Here is a 26078-nt window from a genome sequence, read left to right as displayed (position 1 = left end):
GTGCTTTTTTTCTGTGCTGGGGTCATGGAATCACTACCATTGCCTGAAGACCAGAGCAGCGACTGAGGGGGAGCTCCTGTCCACAGTCCATCTGCATCTTGAATAAGAAAAGTGTCTAGAACTACATGTTGCCCTATTGTTAACATGCATACATAACGTTTTTAAAGTATTCATTTAGTCATTATTCATTATTTATCACACACGTCTGTAATAGCAGGGTGTTGTACCATGTTACCCATTATGAATGCAGTGAGAAGTTAAGCAAAATGATACCTTTTATTGGCTAAATGAACAGATTATAATATTCAGGCTTTCAAGACAATTCAAGGCCCATTCTTGAATATTGTAAACTGTTCCGTTAGCCAATAAAAATTTTACTTTTTAATTTTACTTGACTTATCACACATGTGTAATTCTGTTCATGATTTTTGATATGAATAGAAAGTAGTACAGATTCCAAAAAAAAAAACCAGCTGAATAGCCCATATATGCAGGTTAGGTGGATTGACCCTAATGTGTGTGTGCGTGTGTTCGCCCTGTGACTGACTGACACTGCCTAGTTGTCACTCCTGCCTTGCACTCTATGCCCCTCACAACCCTACTCAGGATTAAGCTGGCTTGAAAATGGAATGGAGTTATCCAATTAAGCATTTATGAATGGTACTAGCCACGTGTGATCTTCGGGACAATAAACGACTGAAAGACTCACTAGCAGTTTTACTATATGAACTTGGAGAGGCATCAGCTAACTCTTAAGAATTATCTAGATCACAGGACGTGGACCCACCTTGTGCTTGCAGCCTCTCTGGGTTTGTAAGAAGACACTGGCGATACCATATCTTAGCCGTAGCGTTGGCAATTGAGTCCTATTAATCATTGTCTCCAGAAAATACCTCTAGATAGACACTGTTTTTAGTGAAAACTTCAAGCCTTGTCCTCTGTTGCTGAGGCGTTTGCTTCCTTTCGACATTGTGTCTCTTCGTCTGTGTCATTAGCACAATGTCTTTGTTGTGGGGCGCTGTTTGCAGCACACAGGTCTTTCGTAATGAGAAGTGCGGTGCATACAAGTACCGAAAAAATATAAAAGTACATGCACGTGGCATCTAGTGGCTGTGGTTGAGCAGGAGCAGAGTGGACTGCTCCACACACACACACACACACACGTCTTTCATTTTATATTTGTCAAATATGTCTTTCTAAAACAACTTTCCAAATAGTACAAAATGATGTATTAACTGAATGATTATCCCTGAATGTCATTGTTGTGATTTTGATTTGTACTAGTGTCTTAAGTGAGGTTTTGCACATTTATTTTTTTTCACAAATCCAAATCATATTATGAGATATCATCTACTGTTAAATTCTGCTCCGTATTTGTAATATTTTAAATTTTTATACTGTATTGAGGATTTTTTCTGTTCTGTGTATTGTATTGTATTGACCCCCTTCTCTTTGACACCCACTGCACGCCCAACCTACCTGGAAAGGGGTCTCTCTTTGAACTGCCTTTCCCGAGGTTTCTTCCATTTTATCCCTACAAGGGTTTTTTGGGAGTTATTCCTCGTCTTCTTAGAGAGTCAAGGCCGGGGGGCTGTCAAGAGGCAGGGCCTGTTAAAGCCCATTACGGCACTTCTTGTGTGATTTTGGGCTGTACAAAATTAAATTGTATTGTATTGTATTGTATTTTTGTGACATTGCTATCATTTTTTTTTTGTTATTGTATTTGCACTATTCCTAATTTGGGATGGTCATTTAAAGTAAGAAATGTGGGATGTTAGAGGAAAACTATAGTACCTGACACAAGCCTAGAGACACACACTAAGTATGTGGAAAGAAAAATGAGAATATTAACTAAGAATGTCTACTTGACCTGGTCTCTGGTGAATTTTTCGAACCTTTCAGTTATTTAATGAAACTAACAAAGTATGATCAGATGAAGTCAGGAAACAGAACTGAGCACCCTACGCCGACCCTCATATTATGAGCTCCATGCATTGAGAGGCTGGGGGTGGGCTCAGTCAAAATCTCATTATTTTACTGCCTCCCAACTCAAATGGAAATAACCGAGTTTACATGAAAGTGAAATTTAAGTGAAGATCTGTGTGAAGATATCCGCACCATCCTGTAAAGTATCACTCCACAATTGCATAACTTTGGTAGCTTGTGATTAATTGTCTTTTGTTCCTCTAGCTCTCTAATTCAAAACCATACCCTCTCTTTCTCATCTTATCTGTGTCTTTCCTCTTATTTGCACTCAAGTTTTGAGTGGTATTTATGATAACACCACATGCCCGGCATGAGAAAAGCTGAATCATCTCTCTTGGCTCCAGTGGGTTCATGATGGGTTAACGTCTGTAATCTTTGAATATAGAGTTATATTTGTTAGACTGAATGATTCAGCACTCTTTAGAATTTATTCACACTCCCTGTGACTTTATGCTTTCCACTTCGTTCAAACAGCTTTTGTAGAAAAAACACAGAATACAGCAGTAGCAAAATAGAATTGGCATAGACAGTTTAGTTTATAACAAATGTAAGTACACCCATTGGAGTTCTTCCTAAAGTGTGCATTTCTATTTCAAAGTTGTAGTGGGTTTCAAAAAGTGGGAAAAAAACCATAATATGGTGCCAGTCCATCATAGGGCACACTTCAGAGGCTAATTTAGAGCTAACAGTTAGCTGCATTATGTGGGTATAGTGGAGAAAAATCCTGCCTTTATTACTTAATTACCTTCTGTGATGTTCATGACGCTCAGCAGATGTCACTACTGATTCAGTATTCCTAATCGCATAATCAGATTCTGCAATTTGCTTGATGCTTAGCAGATGTCACTGCTCTGCTTTTTCTTTCTGCTGTGTCACATTGTTGATCAACTTGCCGTAATGAACACACAACCCACTGGTAACTTTGCCAACATAACTGCTGCTTTGAATTTCCAAAACAGATCGGGGTCATAGGATTTCATTTAAGACCAAGTACAAGGTTAGCCCCCAGTAATCTGTAAGTGACAGACAGACTGACCACATCATTTTAGGGGTACCTGATGTTGCCTGACTTGGAGGGCACCAACTAAATTTTGCAAAGAAACAGCCTACAAAAAGAGGTATCTGTACAAACTTTTGTGGAGATAAAGGTCAGCCGGTACATTCAGCTTCACATACTTACCCCCAGGTGGAATTGAAGAGCCGCATAGTGTGGAGGAAGAACGATCTCCTCAGTCTGCCAGTGGAGCAGGACAGTGACAACAGTCTGTCACTGAAGCTGCTCCTCTGTCTGGAGATGATCCTGTTCAATGGATGCAGTGGATTCTCCATGATTGACAGGAGCCTGATCAGCGTCCGCCGCTCCGCCACAGATGTCAGACTAACCAGCTCTGTGCCTACAATCGAGCCTGCCTTCCTCACCAGTTTGTCCAGCTGTGAGGCGTCCCTCTTCTTTATGCTACCTTCCCAGCACACCACAGTGTAGAAGAAGGCGCTCACCACAACCGTCTGATAGAACATCTGCAGCATCTTATTGCAGATGTTGAAGGATGCCAGCCTTCTAAGGAAGTATACTCAGCTCTGACCTTTCTTACACAGAGCATCAGTATTGGCAGTCCAGTCCAATTTATCATCCAGCTGCACTCCCGGATATTTATAGGTCTGCACTCTGCACACAGTCACCTCGTCACCTCTGATGATCACGGGGTCCATGAGGGGCCTGGTCCTCCTAAAATCCACCACCAGCACCTTGGTTTTGCTGGTGTTCAGTTCTAGGTGGTGTGAGTCGCACCATTTAACAAAGTCCTTGATTAGGTTCCTGTGTAGATTTAAATGTAATACTAGATCTGCCATGCAAGAGGAATAGAGGAAGGCCTAAGATGAGGTTTATGGACGTGCTGAGAGAAGACATGCAGGTGATGGGTGTGACAGAGCAAGATGCAGAAGACAGGATGATATGGAAAAAAGATGATCTGCTGTGGCAACCCCTAACGGGAGCAGCCGAGAGAGGAAGAAGAAGAAGAAGAATGCTATAATGTATACTAGATAAGCTAGCTGTAATACGAGCTAACAATGAGAGTTTCCCACAACAATCTCCAGTCCTCTGGGCTCATTTCTCAAAGAATCTTAAACTAAAGTCCTCTCCGTGCCAGTACCTTTTAATTCCATACAGGTCTTTTCTCCTTGTGTCCAAGTGTAAAGCCTTTGGTCGGTGTCCACAAAAACCTGAAATACTGCACGGACTTTTCTATTATTGTTACAAGACATTTACCCTGATGACGTTTCACCGAAACCAAAAACCGTATGACTTCTACAAATGTTTTCATGGGGTATTGACTAATTAACTGAGTTGTAAAAAATGAATTGTCTCCTCTTGTTTGTCAGAATTTTCATCCTCTTTTCCATGATACATAGGCAGTAAAGTTGTTTTTTTATACTGAAAGCACTAAGGGGTTTTCTGTATCACACAGTCTTCCTGTTTGCATGAACTTAGTTCAATAAAGCAGCACATAATAATCATTTTTGATGCATCATGAAGCACCAAATGGTATTTGTTGCTATTTTGGCACAGAAAGTTCGTTCCTGCCATGGCTCCAACAAAGCATTAGAGGGCCATTATCACTAATGAGGCAAATTTCATTTAGCTGCGGTTCATGGAAAGGTAATTCTTGTTCTTGTACTTCTAGCAATGGAACTAACAGGAGACATTAATACTTTTAAAGGGCACTTTGTGTTGGATAAAAACTTTTTTGGAATAACCAAGCAGTGATGCTGGAGTCTAGCCATCTTATTCAGGGTCGCCGATAAACAAGGAAATTTAAAACCTCAATTGCAAAGGCGACACAGCTGGAGTTCTTGCCATGACAGTTAGATGCTCCAATCCTCAGACTTCAGACTGTTGTGACCCAGCTGTTTCTTTAACTTTCCAGCCTATCACGTACATTCAATTAGCTGTTGTTGAAGTTATTATATTTTATTGTTACACTCATTGACATCATAGCAGTGCCATTCTGTTTGAGGGTTTTAGTGAATGTCCCCATTTTGCTTTGTTGTTTCACGTTCATAGTCATGTTGCTTATGATGACAACATCCCATTGCTGCCATGGGAACACATGCGGTGCTACGTGTGATGAATTTACACCACAGTTATTTTAAGATGGCGCTGCACATCAACAGGCTTCCTAGCTTTGGATCTCATTTTGTAAAACAAACTTTGCTTATTGGCAGTTTCTAGCTACCTGACTCAAACTGACTTTTACCTGTACAGCCATCTAGTGTCGATCACATCCTCTAAAAGCGTTATTAGCAATTATCGTTTCATTTTACTGGCATGATCTACATGCTCATTTACTCTTGAAGGCTTAGCCTGAGGAACGGATAAGTGTCATGTCTCAGCCAGGCTTCCTCCACTGGCTGGGGTTCAAATTCAAGTTTTATGTCATTTTTGATTCTTTGATTTATGTTGTTTATGTGTGTCATCCTTTGGTTTTGTTTTTGTCTATATATTGTCACAGTAGGGGGCGCTAGTGCTCCCTCGAACCCTCAGGTACCACGCCAGACACCAGGTAAAAGTCCAACAATTATTATTTATTATAATAATCAAGTGCACAAAGCACCACCACTCCACTATTCTCAATAAACCAACAACTACAATAATAAATCAATAATCAACAATTCTCCTACTCCCAGACGCGTTGCCCACCTACCACCCAGCTCAGCTCGCCGTCTGGGAGCTCCCTCAGTCCTTTCATATTCCCTGACCCGGAAGTGTTCCTGCCCAACAGTCCACAAGTCCTTATTCCTTTCGGGTCAGGGTAAATAGTACTTTTCTTCACCCTGGAAGCCCGTCGCTCTTCCTGTGACGAACTTCCGGGTCATAGTGCACAAATGAGTCCACTGGCCTCCCGACAGCAACTCCCAGTGGTCCCCAAGGTATCCAGCAGGGCTGTGCATAAAAACTACATAGTCCATGAGGCCCTGCTGGAATTCGGGGCCCGTCCATGCTCTCGGGAGAGCTCCTCCTGGCGGCCTGGGGGTGAGGGCCGGAATATGAAGCCGGCCATCCACTACAATATATATATCATGGCCTGCAGGGGTCGTACCAAATCCCCAAACCCAAAACAGACAGACATAGGATACAAGTTCAGCAACATACATTTTTTATTTGGCTGTGGGAAACACTTCCTTTTTGTTTCCTTTTATCCTAAACCCGGGAGTACTTCCGTTGGCCCGTTAACATAGCCCAGAAGCACTTCCAGGTGAGATGGAAGCCCAACAAAGTAGGGATCCGCAGCCAGGAACAACACCTGGAGGAACCTATTGAACTGAACAAGGCTGTGTCGAACTCCAACTCGCATGGAGCCTTGCGGGAGTCCGAGGCACCACTGCAACCCAGGGGTGCTGCCATCTAGCACCTGAGGAGGATAATGCCTTGTATGTGTTCTCCCCTGATCTTCCATTAAATATGCGTCCCAGCTAGGTAGAAGCCCCAGCCATCCGCCACAATATATAAGCAGCCTTTGTTGTGTTCCATGTGTTTGAGGGTTTAGCTGTCTTCCAATCACTACCAGGAACTGGAGGGTCCTCCAGAGTTTGTGGCGGTTCATTGTGAGTGTGTTCTGGAGTCTGTGGGTTACTTGTGTTTTTGCTGTGCTTGTGCATGGGTATATTTTTGGAATTTTGACCTTCATGCTCTGTGTCTGACTATGTTTCTGGAACACTGTATTTGGACTTTACTAGTATTAGATTGCCTTATTGTTTTGGTCAATTCCTTTGCTTCTTGTGCTCCACAGAGCTTTATTGTTATTGAACAGAATTTGTGAGAATAAACGTTTTATTTCACAAAAATTCTGTGCTTGCCATTTTTACCAACCGGGGTTTGAAAGTGAAATCCCTCTCTACTGGGCAATTTTTTCAAGTGCTTTTGGAACTTATTTGGATTTATGTTCATGACAATAGGAAGTCTGACCAAAAAGTTGTGTTGTTGGCCCAGGCTGATTCCTGAATATAAAGTGATATGACTGTATTTGCAGTAAATGGCCCATGTAACAATAGAAACAACAACATAGAAATGAAGCTAACTCAGGTGTAAAAGGATGGTAGATATTAACTGTGACCATTCTGGTCAGTGATTGAAAGTGAGGACAAACAAGAAGCTCTCTGAGAGAAGACCACCCTGAATAAAGAGAGACTGCACCTGTTCAGAAGGACGTATTCAGCCTTTTCACTTCTTTTCCTGTTTTTTAAGTTTGTTCCCCCTAGTTAGGCTACAGGACTTCACACAACTTCCAGTCAGAAAGCATGTCAAATTCAATTGGTGCACTTGCTGAAACTCATTCCCTCAGGGGGTGTCAAATTAAATAACTGCATATCAATAGGAAAACGTTTTCAAAATTCCCTCATGACTTTTCATCATGGTTCCTAATCTCATATTACACAGTCGAATGTACAGCAAGGTTACTTCATTTCAGCAGCTAATACTTATTGAGTACCCTGACATTAAATGAGAAGCTCCATACTGCTTGGCCCAGATTTTTTTCTTTTCTACTCTGTTGTGGTGCAACAAACATGAAGCATCAAGCAGACACCTGTGCTCATTCCAAAGTTCAACGATCCTCTCCTCCATATACACAAAACAAAGACTTCTAAGTATGCAGCTGCCATTGTTTTCCTTGGTTTATGACTATTATACATCCTTCTGAAGGCTACTTGGCTGTTTACTGTTGCAGGCACAAGAGCCCAACCGTATGAACTGTGACTCACTACATCCAAATCATTTGATTTTCTCAGACGAGAGTCACAGAGAATTGTAAGTGCTGGTAAGATTTCTATGACTGTGTTGGTGGGGTTGTCAGACTGTATAACCCACATCAATTAGGTGTGCGATGTGACAGGTGGTTCTTGTATAAGATTAATGAAATGACAACCAAAAATCATAGAAAAAACAATGTAGCATGTAGCCAGCTTTAAATAATAAAGTTGTGACTGATCTTCTAGATGGTTCCAATGCAAACACCTTGGTGGGATTGGTGCCCTTTCTAAAGCTGGTGCAAGGGAATGAATGGGGTTTATATAAGTAGCTTAGTTACTTTAGTCACTACGTACAAAAAGGGTGACTAGATATGTTCTACAGTTACTTATTACAAAATGTGTATAAAATATGTAAAATGTATATTATGGCCTCCTAGCCAGAAAGGTTACCAACAATCAACCCAGCTGGGATGCATATCCATTGTCATCCTTCCATTTTGGAATCCCGTCCCAGCAAGAAATCACCATCTGTATGGCATTCACAGTGTTTAGAAGCAACACCTTAAGGGAAGAAGATCACCATGCCTTTCACTTAGACTTTTCCATGGCCTTACAAACAGTGTTCTTCTTTCATATGAAAAATTGCCATGGCCAGCACTTGTTATTAAATCCTAAACCCATAACATGAACTTTCATAAGACAGACGGGAAACACAGCCACATTTGATTGTTTTCTTGTGTTTTATAAGTAAGTTTAGTCCTTCATGTGCTTTTAGCACTAGAATTCCTGAAGCCTACGAAAAAACTTGTAATACCGACCCACCTTAAATTACTTCGCACCTCTACATCAGCGTCTTTTGTTTTATAAATATGTTGATCAGCACAAGCACAAGCAGTCTGCAATTCCATCCCCACCGCCAGAGCTCATCTCAGGGAAAAAGTTTCTCCCAGCTCAAGCCAAGGCTCCTTATCTCCTTGTGATGTGCCTGGAGTTGTATAGTGTAAATAATACAGCATATCGTTATTTGGAATACTGTAATCCCTCCTCGATCACGGGGGTTGCGTTCCAGAACCCCCCGCGATAGATGAAAATCCGCAAAGTAGAAACCATATGTTTGTATAGTTATTTTTATATATTTTAAGCCCTTATAAACTCTCCCACACTGTTAACATTATTAGAGCCCTCTAGACGTGAAATAACACCCTTTAGTCAAAAGTTTAAACTGTGCTCCATGACAAGACAGAGATGACAGTTCTTTCTCACAATTAAAAGAATGCAAATATATATTTTCTTCAAAGGAGTGTCTACATGAGGAGCAGAGAATTTAAGAGAGAGAGAGCGAGCACTCGCAAAGAAAAGCAAACAATCAAAAAATCAATACGTGTGCTTTTAAGTTTGCCCGAAGCACCGCAATAAAGCGGCATTTTTCAGAGGAGCGTCAGTATCTTCTAAGCAAACAGCCTCTGTGCAAACAGAACCTCTGCTCACACCCCCTCTGTCAGGCGCAGAGAATGTCAGAGAGGGTGAGATAGCCAATAGCGTCCCTTGTATTAAATCAACTGGGCAAACAAACTGAGGAAGCAAGTACCATAAATTAAAAGACGCATTGTCCGCGAAAATCCGTGATATGTATTTAGATATGCTTACATTTAAAATCCGCAAAAGAGTGAAGCCGCAAAAGTCGAAGCGCGATATAGCGAGGGATTACTGTACATGCATTTCATGCGTGTTCTGTGTCTACAAAGATCTGGGTAAGTGTAGGATGAAAGGAAACACAAGAAATGCAAGAAATGCTGAACACATTCGTAAAGCAGAAACTTTTTCCATATTATACTAATAATGAGGTGACGTGCATAATGTGTGAAGACTTTAGTCCAAATATCAAATAAACATGTGCGCTTTTATTCAAGAATATAATCAAAGAAAAAAAATCATTCAATTTACATGTTGCTGTCAATGAGTTACAAACCCAAGCTCAAATGTCAATTGGCAGAGAGCTACTATGTATTCTTGGATGGTGCAGAGTTAAGAACTCCTGCCTTATAACCGAAAGGTTGTTGGTTCAAGTCCTGGCACTGTAAATTTTGAGTAGTGATCTGCTATTATTATTACTATAATATAATAAAAACATACATTTGATTTTATTCTGTAACACATGATATAAATTTTAGCTACTTGTAAAAGTTTGCTCTTGTTTTTTTATTATTCAGTTTTATTCTCTCAGTAACGTTTACGTGGTACAATGAACTTGCCTCTCCCTCTCTGGCTGTTTATCTCCATTCTTTTCACAAGAGCAGCGCTGTGGCTGATGCCTGCTCAGAACAATTCCACAATTTGCCATGCTTGTGTTTAGATCTGGCAATGCCAGTCTGACGGCGTATGCGCCTTTAATGAAGAAGTCTGTCTGCATTTTCAGTACCATGCACCATAACGAGGAGTACAAGCACGATCGGGAAAAAAAAACATGTTCAAATGACAACTCATGTTCAACTCATATTCATATTTACGGCACTATATTTGTAGTTTTCGTTCAGTTCTGTTTACATGAGTGCTTCGTCTCTTCCTCTACTGTTACCAGATGGCCGGAGTACACACATGCACATTGTTAACAAAGAATCTCAATACTTATGCAAAATATAAAAATATTTTTCATTTTTTGGGGCTGTCAGAAATTAGTTATAACAGTAACACATTGTATAAAGTTACACAGGTATTTATAATTCAATTAAATAAGTAATACATTAGTTCCAGTTTAATTTAGAAAGTAATCTAACTACTGCTCATTACTTTTAATGCGTTATTCCCAACACTTGTACCTTATGCTTCTGAGAGAGAACGCTATGTGTAAGTGTAGGAGTGGACGGATTGGCATCCTGACTGGGACTCAGGGCAGTTTGCTGCCAGGCTGAGAGGCTGTAATGGAAAGACAATAAGAAGGGAGGCACAACCAATTTTTATCCCAGTCACGAGGAACTCACAATGGATGGACGAGGGATGAAGGGATTTTATGAGCAGTTTGCCCCCCGAGTGCAAGAGGTGTCAGTGCCCCTATAATAGGGGCCCAGTTTGGACACTTGTAAGATTGCCTGGGGCTTGTAGTGTGGAAAGGCAAGCTGGGTGCCACAGAGGGGTGCTGTAAAGATTTAATATCCCAATAATTGGGAACTTCTGTATGACCTGAAAGTGCTTCCTTTAGGTAATATCATACCACTTGGAAGTACTTCTGAGTCCAGCATAAAAGAGGGCACCTGAGCTACCTCAGGCTCAGAATCGGGAGGAGGTGGATGAGGCTCACTACTACATTGTAGTGGAAGGAGACAGAGATGCTTGTTCTTTCAATTACATTGTGTTGGACTGCCTTTTACTGTGTTAAGGTACAATTCTAATTTAAAATTGAAATTCTATTTGGCTGAGTTGTGTCTGGTGATTGGCGCTCTGGGGCACCCCCTACAGTCCACATATGTTATGAAATACTTCTCTATAGTAAACATGATAACAGTTGTGAATAGCTGGATGCACCTGACCTTTCAGAATGAATGCCAGGATAGGCTGCAGCACCCCTGGACCCTGAACTGGACTTTGCGGGTTGGAGATTGTCATGTGATGTGATATTATATATGATGCATACATGTATGAATCTTTGAAAAGAACAATAATATGGTATTATTGTTTCACTTTTTTTTAATTAGAAAAAAAGAAGCCTCACTTATGTACTCTGGTTGAATGCTTATTCCTCAGCTTGTTGTTATCGTTTTATTGTTCTCTGAACCTTCATGGAGGAAGTGAGCCTGACATGAGGCACATAACCTTGCTAAGCATTGCTCTGGTTTCATTTCACCAAATAAGTAGTTTTAAAACAGCAATAAGTAAGCTAAATAGCTGGTACTGCAGTGGTTAACACTTTGGACTACAACTCCTAAGGTTGTGTGTTCAAATCCCACCACTGATATTGTGCGACCATAAGCAAGTCATTTCACCCACCTGTGTAACGAATTGCACCTCAAATGTCGTAAGTCAGTTTGGATAAAAGCATCGGTGAAATAACTAAGTGTAGTGAACAGTTTAATAGTATAACTAGGGGTTGTGCCCCCCTGACTGCCTAATGCCTGCTTCAGTCGGATTCCAACACGGTCAAAACTCTGACCCTGAGATTTATTCAAAGATAACTATTCAATTACATCTTGCCTGAAGAAGAGGCCTGAGTTGCCTCAAAAGCTTGAATATTGTAATCTTTTTAGTTAGCCAATAAAAGGTGTCATTTTGCTTGACTTTTCACTACATTCAAAGATATAGTAAATGCTAAAACTGTTGGAAATTGTTGTCTATACAAGATGAATGGTAATTTACTTGCTGTAGGAAGAATACGAAAGGAATACGACTTCTCCTACATGATCACCAGTCGTCATTTTGCCGGCAATTGAATGTTTATTCAGTTTTAGAATTTGTGAGAGTGTGCCATTACATAGGCCAGCGTTTCTCAACCTTTAAGTATTCGCGACCCGAGTTTTCATAACAGTTTTAATCGCGCCCCCCTAATGTTTTTTTGAAACCCTAATAAAATTTATTCCTATATTTTTTGTTGCCGATACACCACTACAAGTATTATTATACCTACTTAACTTTTATCTACATTTATCTAACTCTATATTTATTTTTCTAGTATCAGAATATAGTTTAAGTTAATTTGTTTTGGTTTCAATAGATGTATTTTTCATATTTTCAATTCTTGTTTTCTTTTTTTCACATCTTCCCGCCCCCACAGGTTGAGAACTGCCGACATAGGCTTTATTTGTCGATTGATAACACACAACTGAGCTACTACTGCTCTTAGCAGAGTGGATGTTCGTAAGATATTTTGTTTGACATATGCACGTTAAATTGGTAGTATTGACCTGAGAGTATCATTGTTTTATTATCCTAATGAAGACAAAAAAAAAAGATATATAGATGTGTACTATATGACGTTGGTTTTGAATAAAAATGAGCATTGCAAGAAAACGTCCCATGTAAATGTCACTTGAAAACGTCGCACAATTTCATTAATCTTTTTATATAGAGAGAGAAGATTTAGGACAGCATTGAAGAGAGGTCTCCATGTAACTTGATGAAGCTATTGCCCTCTTGCATAAGGATTATCAGTGATGAATTCATCGTTGGTCAAGATTCTATACTTTAAGATTGAAGGTGCAAGATTTACCTTTATTGTCACATAACCAATTGGTGATATTTATAATCAGCTCTGTGAATATCTAAATGAAATAAAAATTTTGTAACGAAAAGGCAATACAGTGTCAAAGAGGGAGATGAAAACAGCAAGCAATTAACTTCCAGAGTTGAGAGCTCTAACAGTAGCAAAAAAAAAACTGTGCCTGTGACGGGTGGTCTTAACAGTTAAGAGTCTTTATCTTCTGCCAGATGTGATGTGCTGGGTGAGTGGGGGTAGACTTTATGACTAAAATAACTGTGCACAAATGAGAATACCAGGCAAAAAGGACAACAACACCAGAAGTATGAAGACATTAACAGCTGTGGGCGTTCAGAATGACCATTTCACAGTCCTTTGGGATCTCATGCGACTTCCTCTTGCACACACCACTGCTTGATACTCCCAAATTTTCTGTTGTCCGATGCTATCACATTACTGTAGAAGGGCCTACTGTAGCTGCGCTGGCCACTAACAGAAAGAAGGTCACGTCCCTCAAATGTTGTGATCAAGGGCACCCTATAGTGTTAAGGTGAAAAGAGAAGGCAGACAAAGGCCACACCTGACATATCTGTGAAGGGAACCTGAGACACTACCAATAAATCCATTTCAGCCTCCATCTAGCACAAGTCAGTAAGGTGTGATATCTAGCAGGTTTTGCCAGAGGCACTTTGACACATCACCTTGCTGTAAGGTCAGCAACATGGAGCCTCTCACCTACTGTCCTCTCACTGATGGAGGCAAAATGGATTTAATGTAGCATACATCTGCAAAGAAAATAAAGGATATTTAGAGATTGAAAAGGAAAACCAGTTTAAGGCAACATTTCGACTTGTACAGCCTTCATTAGGTGTGCAACTGAAAAGGAATGAGCAGGCAACAAATATAAGAGGGGAAGGAGGGAGCAAAGCCAGGGCAGATGAGATGAGAACAGGTGAGAGTAGGTGAGGGAAAGCTGCCATTAGAGAAGACAAAGAGACAGGTTAAAAGGTTAGGACCTGGAGAAATGTGTGATCCCAGGATGAGAATGAGCTTAACTTCTGCTTTTCTTTGGAAAAGTGACTTTTAAGCCCTGTGAAGGAACACAAACAGAGAGACCTGTGCAGATGCGATCAAGAGACGTGAAGTTGTCTACAATAGGCCTGTGAGGTCTTTGATCTTACTGGCTCGAATGTGCTCAATGAAAGGGACTGCTAGACGTCTCTCAGTTTCACTTGTGTAGATGGCAGGATATTTCTTACAAGAAATGCAGCAAATATGATTTTTAGATAAGCAAGATTTCCCTTTGTTTAATATTGAATTTACCAGATACAAAGGCATTGTTGGTGACGTGGCACAGCGGCGTTTGTTACTGCTCTGACGAAGAATTTGGCTATCCTTGGTGAAGTGAGCTGCTGACAACAAGTTTGCTTAGGGTTAGGTGGTTGATGGAAGAAGATCATGGGAAGGTTAGGAAAAAAGACTCCTGGGGAAGGATCAGCCTTGAAAACCTGGAAATTTTGTCTAATTACCTGAGGGAGAGACAGAGTGTTAGGGTGGAATGGGAGAACCAGCAGGATGTGGGTAAGAGGGAATGATACAAGGCTTCTCTATTCTTTATTAAATCATTGTTTGTTGTATTGAGTACACGTATTTTCGTGGTTTTTGTACTCAATCACAAGTCCTCACAGACCTAAATATATAATATCACTGTCTCCATGAAAACCAACACAAACACAGAGAAAACACGCAAACTCTACAACGACATTCCAGACCAGAATTTTGAGGCAGCAACATTAACCTCTACACCACCACGCGTCCCTCTTAAAAAATCATTCTATTTTTGTTAATTACAAGCATTTAAAATCCCTGACAGGCAAGCCTGGACAAGCACATTATTGCTCTTTTTGTCACTGGGTACTCCGACCAGTAACCTTGGCCTGCTAGTTGCAAGAAATAATCTCATTGCTTTGTTTTGCTGTCTTCCAAGGCTAATGAAAGTTAAACAAAGAGAGCATTTGTCTGCTTCTTACCATCTCCTTTGAAATAACACAATTAGAGTAACCTGTACTTACAGGCACACCAGCTGTTACATAAGAGATTATTTGTTCAGAAATTACTTTTCTCCGCACCACAAATGAGTTTGGCGTAATTTTGCTGTCTGGCCCCTTTGTAAAATGAAAAAAAAAACAACTTTCCAACTTTAAACCTTCACTATCAAGTCCTTGATTACGAGATAAGTGAAACTCTGGAAGTTCAACAAGGACAAAATGGATTTGCCTTCACTTATGTTTACTTCTGTATGCTTCAAAAAGTGCTGAACAAGGACATGAATTCCTCCTTAATTGCAATCTGGAGATGGCGTTCTTTTACGGGGCACACAGCCTAGTTAATAGTTAGTGCTGCTTCTACCTTACAGCTCCAAGACTTTCTGTTGGAATACTGGCTTGGTCACCATCTGTGTTCATCTGTACATCCTCCCCATTCGGGTACTTTAATTTTCTCTCACACACACCCCAGGTTGACTGGTGTCTCCAAATTAGATTGAAGCGACGGAGTGTGCCCATTATGTTAGATTGGCATGCCATCTGATCGGATAGACTCCATAGCATTCAAATAGAATCTAATCACTTTTTATGTGGACAGTTATTGTTGTGTACATATAGTGTGGTCATCTTACACCTGGGAGGATTCAAGGCACTCCTGCCTTATGGATCTGATTTCCAAACCTGTGTGGAGTTTGCTTTTTCTTCCCATGTCCATGTGGGACCTTCTTTAAGTGCTACGATTTCTAACATCTTCTAAATGTGCATTTCAGGGTAACTGATAATTCTAAAACTGGCCCTGTTTGAGTATGGGTGTGTGCCTGAGCAGGTTTAAAAATGTTAAGTATGTTAACATGTGCTTACTGTACAATCAAAATATCTGTTTGGGAAAGCACGATCATTACTCCATAATTGAGTGTCAACTGATTTGAACTACTATACCATAAGAGAACTGAATCACAATTCATGACTCAAAATGCATCAAAGCATTAGTCATGAAAAACAGAGACCAAAGACAAGTGGAGTCTTCAAACACGTTTTAGTCAACTGGCATTTGAATAAAAGTTTAAAACGAAAAACAGAAATGATGCCATTGTAGACTGTGGCCTGCAGGGAGCGTTTCAGTTCCCCAAACCTGACACAGACAGATGTAGACACAAGTCCAGCACAGCACATAGGTGTTTCATTCATGGGAAATGCTTTCCCAGTCATTTCCCACAGCAGCAACATCAATACAAATAAAGCACAAGAACCAACACAGTGACAATGGCTTCTCTCTCTGTATTCCCTCTCTCTTTAGCAAGCTTCGTCCCTCTTCCTCCCGACTCTGGCTTCTCAAAAGAAGGCCTTGGGCTTCTTGCATGCAGCATTCGTGAGCACTTCTGGTATCCTGTAAGCATGAGGTAGAAACCTGACCAAGTAGGGCTCCCCAGTCCCTGCAGCACCCTCTGGCGGCACCCATGGGACCCAAAAGGGATGAGCCCTGTAGGAATCCATGGTGCTGTAGCAACCCAGGAGGGCTGACATCTAGTAATCCAGGGGAGATATTGTCCTGTGCATGCTCTCTCTCCCCCAGTCCTTCCAGTTCATAGGCGTCCTGGCTGGGTAAGGGCCCTGGCCATCCACCACAAGATGTATGACAATAGTGGGAAAGACAGAGCTCAAAATTTAACCACAAAACGACAGGTTGTAAAACAAGACTCAAGATAAAGAGTGGCTCACACATTTCTATTTATTTACTGGACATACAGGTGGTAGTTATGGTGATAAAAACGGACACACACTGGTTACTCAGAACAAGAATGATTCTCATCAAGGTTATATGCCTAACTTCAGATGGGCAAGGAGTTTCTGCTTTGGAATGTCTAGTTTTTCTATTGCCTCCATCTGTTGTCATCTTTTGTCCAATTCTTCCTTGTTAGAAGGTCACTTTCAAAACAGTGTGTCCTTCAATGAATCACAGGAGTGTTTTGTGGCTTAAATCAACCAGCGAGTGATGTTAATCTCGCCTTTTGTAGCAATATCCTTGAGGGTGACTTTGAATGATTTCTTCTGGCTCTTTGTCCTTAGCTCTGCTCCAAGTAGAGAACTTGTCTGGGGTGAATGCAGTCAGGTCTCACCTAATAGAATTGGTTCTTTGCGATCACAACTTTAATTCTGGCCACTTTTGACCTGAGAAGACTTAAACACCAGCATTCATGTCAGTTGTCTTATATGTGTTGGCTTTGTCCAATAATGCTTTTCTTATGTTTGCTTCATTCCGTTTTTAATGTCACTATACGCACACCTTCATTGCAAGACGTGAGCTTATAAATCTGTCTCATTGGTGTCACATATACAGTTTATTTAGCTACCGCTTGGCTGAATTTATTTACTTCTGTTTTTTTTTTTAATTAAATGTAATAGGTTGTAGCCAGAACACTCCTGATTGTCAATTCTCAATGTTCTCTATCCTCTTACCAATGCACTTGTCAAAAAGATTAACACAGTATGATTAATGAAGAAATCAGGTAAAGATTATAATAAAAAATAATTAAGAGTAATACTGTACAGCACCTTTTTTATGTAATCAATTTTTATTGAAATCAAAAGCAAATAGTAAGGCAACAAGGCATTTTCATATACAAAGAGAAGAAAACCCCAGCACCTGTTTTATGTATATACATTGTGACAGACAGGGGGCACTGTCATCCCCTTGAACCCTCGGATCAGACGCCAGACACGAGATAAAAGTCCAAATATTGACTTTATTATAATTATACAGTACAGTGCACAAAGCACCCTCCACTCCACAATACTCAATAAACAATCGATAATATACAAATAACAATTCCTCCAATCCACCCAGCAGTGTCGTGGCGAAAAATTCATCATCAGAAGGCTTTTTACTTAAAAATAAAGGCTATTAGGACTCGAGATAGACAGAGTTTTAAGGCTTTATTACAATAAATCAACAACAAGGACTCAACCCAATTCGGCCGAATGCGATTGAGCCCCGAACATTACAGCAATTGAAGTTTTTATAACAATTTCTTATCATTTTTACCTCGTTCAATTAGCTCATTCTGCACCTAGTTTTACTGTCTATTATTCCTCTTGGTGTCTGTTCTGCTTATTTTGATTGGTCTAAGACTGGGTGGATGGCTTCCTCTTACCATCTTTGTGCTTTTCTTATGTCATTTCCTATCTTTTCTGACCTCGCTCGAATGAGCTCTCTTGCCCATCTTCTCTGACTCCCTTCTACTCCTGTCCGGTGTGGGGGTATTTGCCGGGATAAATGTCCGGCCATATGCCATTACATACATACATTGAAAAATACCATATACCATGTCATTGTCCAGATCTAATTATGCAGATCCAGATCGCCTAGATGACTTTGATTTATGCAGGGACGATTCCAGTTCAGCGCAAAGACGATTCTTCATGTCGTCAATTCACACACTTGTCGATGGTCCGGGATTTTTTGGGTGATTTTGTATCTAATAAACTTAATAAGTTATAGCGTAATGAAAATTGCATAATTAGATCTGGACCACCCTATACAATGCATGCCAAAAATTTGTCTTCTTATAGAATTTGTATTTTATTTATGAAGAAAAAAAATGAAAAGATTATTGTACTTTTTTAATTTAATACTTTTTTGATTGGTTTTCCCTGCATTTATTTTTTTCGATATGTACCCAATGCACTTTATCACATTATGAAGACATACATAGTTTTCAACTAAACTGTTTTGAAGTTAATGGCCAGGATAACCAACTTCTGTGTTTGAGTGGAAAGAGTTTAATGTATATATTTTATTTCACTTATTAAGAATAAAATACATGGAAAGATCATTTAAAGTGCATAAGTCATATGATTTGGAAAACTGTTGGTCTTTATCATGCAGTATATGAAGATTTTAAAACGGATGGGGAAAAATTTACCAGTCTTTCCACTATAAGACAATTTATTACATAGTGCAGAATGGGAAAAAAATCTGCGCTGACTACTTTTGATAACAAAAGACGTTATTTTTCCAAATGAAATACGTTATCTGCTGTTCTGCTAGTGCAATCAAAATTCTGTGGTCCTGTGGCTTTAATTATTACTGCATTAAGCCTGATATTCATTAAATCAACATCTACACATTAATAGAAAGTTTTGAAAAATTTTCCAGTCATGTAAATGTATTACAGACTCTCTGATGGTTTTACAGGAAACTGGACTTCTATAAAATCTTCAGATAGAAGCTGATGGGCATATTTTTCAGTGGTACACCCTATGGCTGACACGGAAATATACGTAAGATTTGTATGTATGCCTGATAGAGAGATTGAAAGCAGATGTCTGACAGGAGACAGTATTGGCTCTTGCTAATTTACGTTTATTCTGTAGTGGATGAATTATCCACTTTTACTTTATTGAGTCCAGAGGTTTAACACTATACATACAAAGCCTTTCACCAAATACTGGTGGCTTCCGCCTCAAGGGAAAGGCAATGATGTTCCTTTTGTTGCTTCTGAAGTGAGAATAATGGATTGTTTTTAGAGAACTGTAATACTTTTCTTGAACTATAATGCACGTTTTTAGAAAAACTCCACAAAAATCTGAATTTACAGTGCATATTCAGCCATACTCACTTTTCATACTCACTTATAGAGCCCTGCATGGTCAGACTCCTCAAAACATTTGCATGTCCTGCACCACTAAACCACAAGTCAAGCCCTGAGATTGTGGTTGAAATTTAACATCTTATTAAAGAAAGAAACATCTTCTAACAGGACAAATCAATAATCGGGCAGGTGAAACACTGTTCATTGTATCTTTTAATTACTGCTCAGCAAAATGCAAAATGCAAAAAGCAGTCTGTTACGGCATGGTCAGAGAAAACAAACAACAGAGGTTCAATTTATAAACTACTGAATTTACATACAGTGTCAATCAATGCATACATTTTACTCTGGTTGGTTCGTTGGTTTACACCCAAACGACTTCTATAAAATAAAAGTGTGTTATATTATATTCCGGTTCTTCTTGTATCTTTGAGTTGAGCCACCACCCTTGAAACTTCTGTGCATATAACAACTGTCCATAGTTTATAGGACATCTGTCGATTTCTTAATCATCTCAGTCATCTTTCAGTACATTTTGTTGTTCACTTGACCTTTATCTGGTTTCCTGTTGTGCCTGAACAGGTTTCTGACATTTATTAACCCTTTATGCTATTTCTTTAAGATGAATGCTATGTTACCCTAAAATTATTCTTCCACAAGATCCAGCCAGCAAGGTCTTCTTTCTGTGCCTTGCTCCAGGCTGAAGATGCTTGGGGACTTCCTCCCATACTGAGATCGGTGCAATCGGTTGAACAGTTTAAAGCCCAGCTTAAGACTTGTCTTTAGACTGTCTATTTTTACTTTATTTGATTTTTATTATAACTGATCTTTTTTTTTTATTATTGTACAACACTTTGTAACCCCTGTCTGAGAAAAAGCGCTTAAATAAATAATAAGTCTTTACCTTTGTGTTTGCCTCGTTTATTCAGTGCTTAATCCTAATACTTTACAGTTGTTCCATTAGCGTGCATGAAAAGGTACATGAGGTACACTCCTGGAGGCAAAAAATAAAACAAAACAAAACACGGAAGAAAGCACGAGAGTATACGTCGATTAGTTTATTATTCTCTATCTTATGAACCAAGCACACTATTATAAGGTGCTTCATAAAGCAAAGAAAATTACAATCTTATTTCATAAAACAAAATTCAACCTTATTCAGCCCATGATGAATTCAACAGACACAAACTTAGAAGAGTCTAAAGAAATGTGACTTAATTACACCTGGATGTAGATTAGTGTTATCAACTGGCAATGCAGTAGAATTGATACAGTAGAGTATAGTAGGTAGGGATGATTCCGATTAGACAAAATAATTTACATGCCGTTTCCAGATATAACTCGTGGCAGAGAAGATGTATTCCCAAGCACAATTATAATGAGACCACTTACAACTCTCCCCAAAAGTCTGAAGAAAGAAAGAAAGAAAGAAAGAAAGAAAGAAAGAAAGAAAGAAAGAAAGAAAGAAAATTTTCATTGAATTTTGAATGGAACTTTATTAATCAATACTCAAGAAGTCATTTACAATACCAAAAATAAAACAAAGAAAAACCCAACTCACTCTAAAAAAAACACTTAATTTATGTTAAATAAGAAAAAACAATTAATTATGTCCAAGTTTACAAATTGCTTTATGACCATTTTTCCTTTAAAGAATTCACATTTTCAGTTATTCTGTAGAATTTATATTCTAAAAACACCCTGGCTTTTACCAGTACATGAAATATTTTGATCATATCGAATGTTTGTTTGATTTCACTTTTTCTTTTCGTGACTTATAAATGGCCAGCTTGGCCTGTCCAATGAGAAAATTACCAATCATACATTCATCTTGATTATACTTATTCCCATTAATACCATAAATAAATACACAATCATTAAAAGGCAAGTTAAGAACACTAAAAACAGTGGAAGAAAGAAAAAAAGAAAGAAAGAAAGAAAGAAAGAAAGAAAGAAAGAAAGAAAGAAAGAAAGAAAGAGCATCAAAACAAAAATTAGCATTCTCAGATTAATGCATAATAACTGAAATGGTTATCATTGAAGATTCAGATGAAATTAAAGATTTACACGTGTAGCCAGATGTAATGCATGACAGAGAAGGTGCATTTTCAAGCACGATTAGAATGAGACCACCTACACTGCTCTACAAAAGATTTAAGAGAGAGTGGCAGCCGACTGGCGTCCATGCCCAGCTGGGACGCCCCTGCACACTGTATTCAGGGGGAGCAGCCCTGGACAGTGCAATACCTCCCCCTGGACGCTAGATGGCCGCCCCCCAGGTCTGGAGTAGTGCGTCGGTTTCCCACAGGGCTCCCTGGGAATTGGAGTTGGGTGCAGCCCTGTTGGGTCCCACAGGTACCACCAGGGGGTGCTGTGTTTGAGACTCCGGAGCCTGTGTGGGCAACACCTGGAAGTGCCGCCGGATCTCGGTGATCAAACACCTGGAGCACTTCCAGGTGACCTATAAAAGGAAGCCAGCAACCACCACTGATCGGCCAGAGTCGGGTGGAGGAGGACAAGGTTACTGGGGAGGAATGGTGGTGCCAAGGACAAGAAAGTGCTTGTGCTTTACTGGGGAGTAATAGTGCTTGGGACTGTGTATTGCCTGTGGGGTTCACGGTGGAAGACATGCCCCACAGGTGAAGAAAATAAAAGTCTTTGTACATTACACGTGCCTCCCGTGTCCAATCTGTGTCAGGTCAGGCGCTATATAAAGAGCAAGAAAGAAAGTTCCAGAGAGCAGGAGCATCAAAACAGAAAGCTGTGCACCCCAAACCCCAGACATAATTGCACAGACACAAGTCCCAGGACCAAACACACATTTTATTTTTGAAAATACCTTAGAAAAGGCTTCAATAGTGTCACAACACAATTCTTCTCTCTTCCTCTCGCTCACGCCACTCCTCCAGGTGAGCTTCGTCTTTCTTCTACTGGGCTCCAGGCGGGCAGTGTGGCATAGTGGTTAAGGCTTTGGGCTTCGAATCCCACTACTGACATTGTGTGATTGTGAGCAAGAGACTGGACATGCCCGGGCTTCAGCTGGAAAATCAAAAAGAAATGTAATCAATTGTATCATAAATGTTGTAAGACACCTTTGATGAAGATGTCTGCTGAATAAGTAAACGTCCTCTTGCTTGTCTGGATAAGGTTGAGTAGATTCATTTATCCTGGATTCAGGAGTACTTCTTGTGTTAGAGCAAAGCCCATTGAAAGTGCTCTGAGGTCAAGCGGAATTCCCACAAAGTAGGGATATAATAATATAACATAATTCCTGGCAGCTCCCCCATAGAACCCAGCAAGGCTTCCCCATGGCACCATAGGTTCCAGCATGTTCTACGGTTGTCCGTGTGAGAATCCGTAGTGTGTCAGTGGAGCATGCAGTCCTGACAGGTTATCTCTCCATGTCCTTCCATAACACTAGCCTCCTGGCAGGATATTATGCACTGGCCCAACTCTAATGGGACACCAGTGTGCCCACTTCTGCACTGGCATCTATTCCAAAGCATACCAACTGAAGTGGCTATCGTTGATGATTCACATTAAATAATATGTTTTACTTGTGTAGCCAGATATAATGCATGACAGAGAAAGTGAATTTTCAAGCTTGATTATAATGAGACCACTTACACTGTTCCACAAAAGACCTAAGAGAGAAGGAAATAGAGAAAGTCCCAGGAGCAGGAGCATCAAAACAAAAAGAACATTCATTGATAATTCATAAAAATTGAAGTGGTGATCATCATGGCATCTCTGTTGTGTGGCAGGTGGGTATGATGACCCACAATCTGAAATAACAGCCCTGTTTGTCAGCTGCACAGTTCAGTTTCACAAATAAAACAACGTCATCTAATAAGCCAAGAGAGTTGGGAAGTTGCATGTTTGTTAAGTTTGGTTCATGTCAGGACTCAGCAAATTTATTTTGATAAAGCAGACAAAGGAAAAAGTCCAGCAGTGACTAATTTTGATATCAGTAAACATTTAATGTTCCCTAACTGAATTAAGTCAACTGCTCTTTTGCTTTTTTTCATTGTTCTCCTTCCATGTAACTTTGTCATATAAAGGATATTTGATCCATTTTAATTATTAGCAAACTTGATTGCACATCAGGTGTGTAGCCAGAAGTTGATTTTTTGGGTGGTCCGGGCTCTAACTGACTCCATCCTGCCTTTACAATCCAGTCCTCATGCAGAATAATCAAACAGTAGAACTAGAACTTTGAGGCCTACATTTCATTTGTGGCAGAGGAAGAACAAATGAGGGAGTGCTATTGGCTTGGGGGGATTTCAGTGCAGGGTTTATAAAGAATGAGATGATCCTCATGAACTATTTTATTTATATTACAATGCGCACTAAACTAAACTGATATGTTCTGTCCTGTAACTGGAAAATAAACATTACTTAATGTCAGTTATGAAAAATAGAAATTCAGGCATTATTATATCAGTGCCAGATATACTAAATACCAGGTTTATTAAGGATATTTGCACAAACTTTTTAAAGCTGCTTTAGCAACAGTACAGGTTTGTCAAAAAATCTCTTTACCAGGTTTGTGACTTTTGCTGTTGTGAGATTCATATTTGCATTATTAGCTGTCTGATAACACTGAAGAAGGACTAAATGGCCAATTTCAAAATTCAACTGTCAAATTCTTCTAATGCTTTAATTGATTTTTCCCTCTTTTTAATGTTTGAGATGGGGCTTTGTACTGTATGTCATTGTATTAAAAGCGATCAGTGTGGCCAACATTTCTACCTCCTTCTCTCAATTAGGTGACACTACAAGATAGGAAGATTACAAATCATAGCTTACTGGTCACATCATCTCACTTTCAAGGCATGGACAAACCATGAATCTATTCTTCTGAACTAATTCTGTAATGCGATTAAAGGGGCAAGAATAAAAGCCTTTCTTTGCCTTGAAAAAGTAGGGTTTCTTTTTTTCGTTTCTAAATAAAGCTGTGCAGAACTTTGAAATAACAGGCACAATTCCACTATTAAATTCAGGCCTCATTATATACTTTATCTCACACACATGCATGTGCAAAAATTATGAAGCCTTCTTCTTGCTACAGCTCCAAACACTTTTGAATTTTCATAAACGTTTACCTACTGAAGCATATATGCTGTTATTTTAAAAACACTTATTTTAAATATAAGTAACATGGTTCTGATTGGAAAGACCCCGGATCAATCAGGAATGGTTATACCCTTAACGCACAAGGGAGTTATGCGTAAATGTTTGCCTATGTTATTCTACAAAGTCAATGGGAGGTTCCATTATAACCCGCACAAGCTGAATTAAATAATGTAATATTCTAATTATTTCTTGTCCCCTTCACTAAACACTAGTTCAGTTTATGATCTGCCTTGCAGTTGGTGAGGCATGGAGGGCAAACACTTTCAAAGCGTACTGAACGTATTGAGCATACTGAGCATACTGACGTACTAAAGTGAAGCCTGGGGAAGTTTGCCATAGAAAAGTAACAATTTTTAAATATAGAAAATAACTAAAGATTAACAGAAGAAAGCTAAGATTGTAATGAAACAGAAGAAAGCATTTTTCCCTTTTATTCTGCATGTGTAAAAACATTTTTCCTGAATTTTTGTGATTTGTGATTTTTCACTAAACCTTTTTAAACAAACTTTATGGAACTGAGAAATTTTAACTTTGGGAATGTAGAAAAGACACAGCTACTGTATATTAACAATGTTCAAATCTTTGAAACATATTTTCATAACATGCATAAGAAAATGTAGATCTGTTAAACAAATTCAGTAATCTGGCCTCTATTTTCTATTTAAAAGAATAGTTGGAGTTCCATATAATGACTCAGGCGCCATCGTGAGTCGCAGCCTTTCCAGCAGCTCTGTGTACAACTTTATCTTTCTACCATTTTCTCTATTTCACTGATCACTCCTACCACTTTCTTTTATGTGGACTCGTTCCCTGGACACTTTTTACTACTTTTTTTGTGAATTTCCCCCTGGGATTAATAAAGTATCTATCTATCTATCTATCTATCTATCTATCTATCTATCTATCTATCTATCTATCTATCTATCTATCTATCTATCTATCTATCTATCTATCTACCTCTCATATAGTGACTCTATCTATCTATCTATCTATCTATCTATCTATCTATCTATCTATCTATCTAGTCACTTTTAGTCTATCTATCTATCTATCTATCTATCTATCTATCTATCTATCTATCTATCTACCTCTCATATAGTGACTCTATCTATCTATCTATCTATCTATCTATCTATCTATCTATCTATCTATCTATCTATCTATCTATCTATCTATGTAATAAATATAGCTTTTAAAAGTAGTCCCTTATCAGTCTAGTATTACACTTACCTCAAATTGCTAAAAATTCTGCACAAGGGAATTGATTGAGTTAAGAACTAACAATTGAGTCAGGATTAGTATGAACATTAGAGAAGATTCAAATTAGAGAATAAGGTTAAAAGTGAAGATAGAAAATGTTAGTTTTCAAAGTTGAGTAAGAGTACC

The 26078-nt window shown here is 39.3% G+C and overlaps 1 protein-coding gene across 2 annotated transcripts in view; it reads left to right on the top strand.

The window, feature by feature from the left end:
- Positions 1-26078, top strand: part of entpd1 (ectonucleoside triphosphate diphosphohydrolase 1) — a 145678-nt gene that overhangs the window by 59868 nt on the left and 59732 nt on the right. The window lies entirely within an intron of this gene.

Source organism: Polypterus senegalus, chromosome 1, assembly GCF_016835505.1.
Source record: "Polypterus senegalus isolate Bchr_013 chromosome 1, ASM1683550v1, whole genome shotgun sequence".
Taxonomy (NCBI): Eukaryota; Metazoa; Chordata; class Cladistia; order Polypteriformes; family Polypteridae; genus Polypterus; species Polypterus senegalus.
Note: the sequence above shows the minus strand (reverse complement) of the source record. Positions and strands in the feature narration are given on the sequence as shown.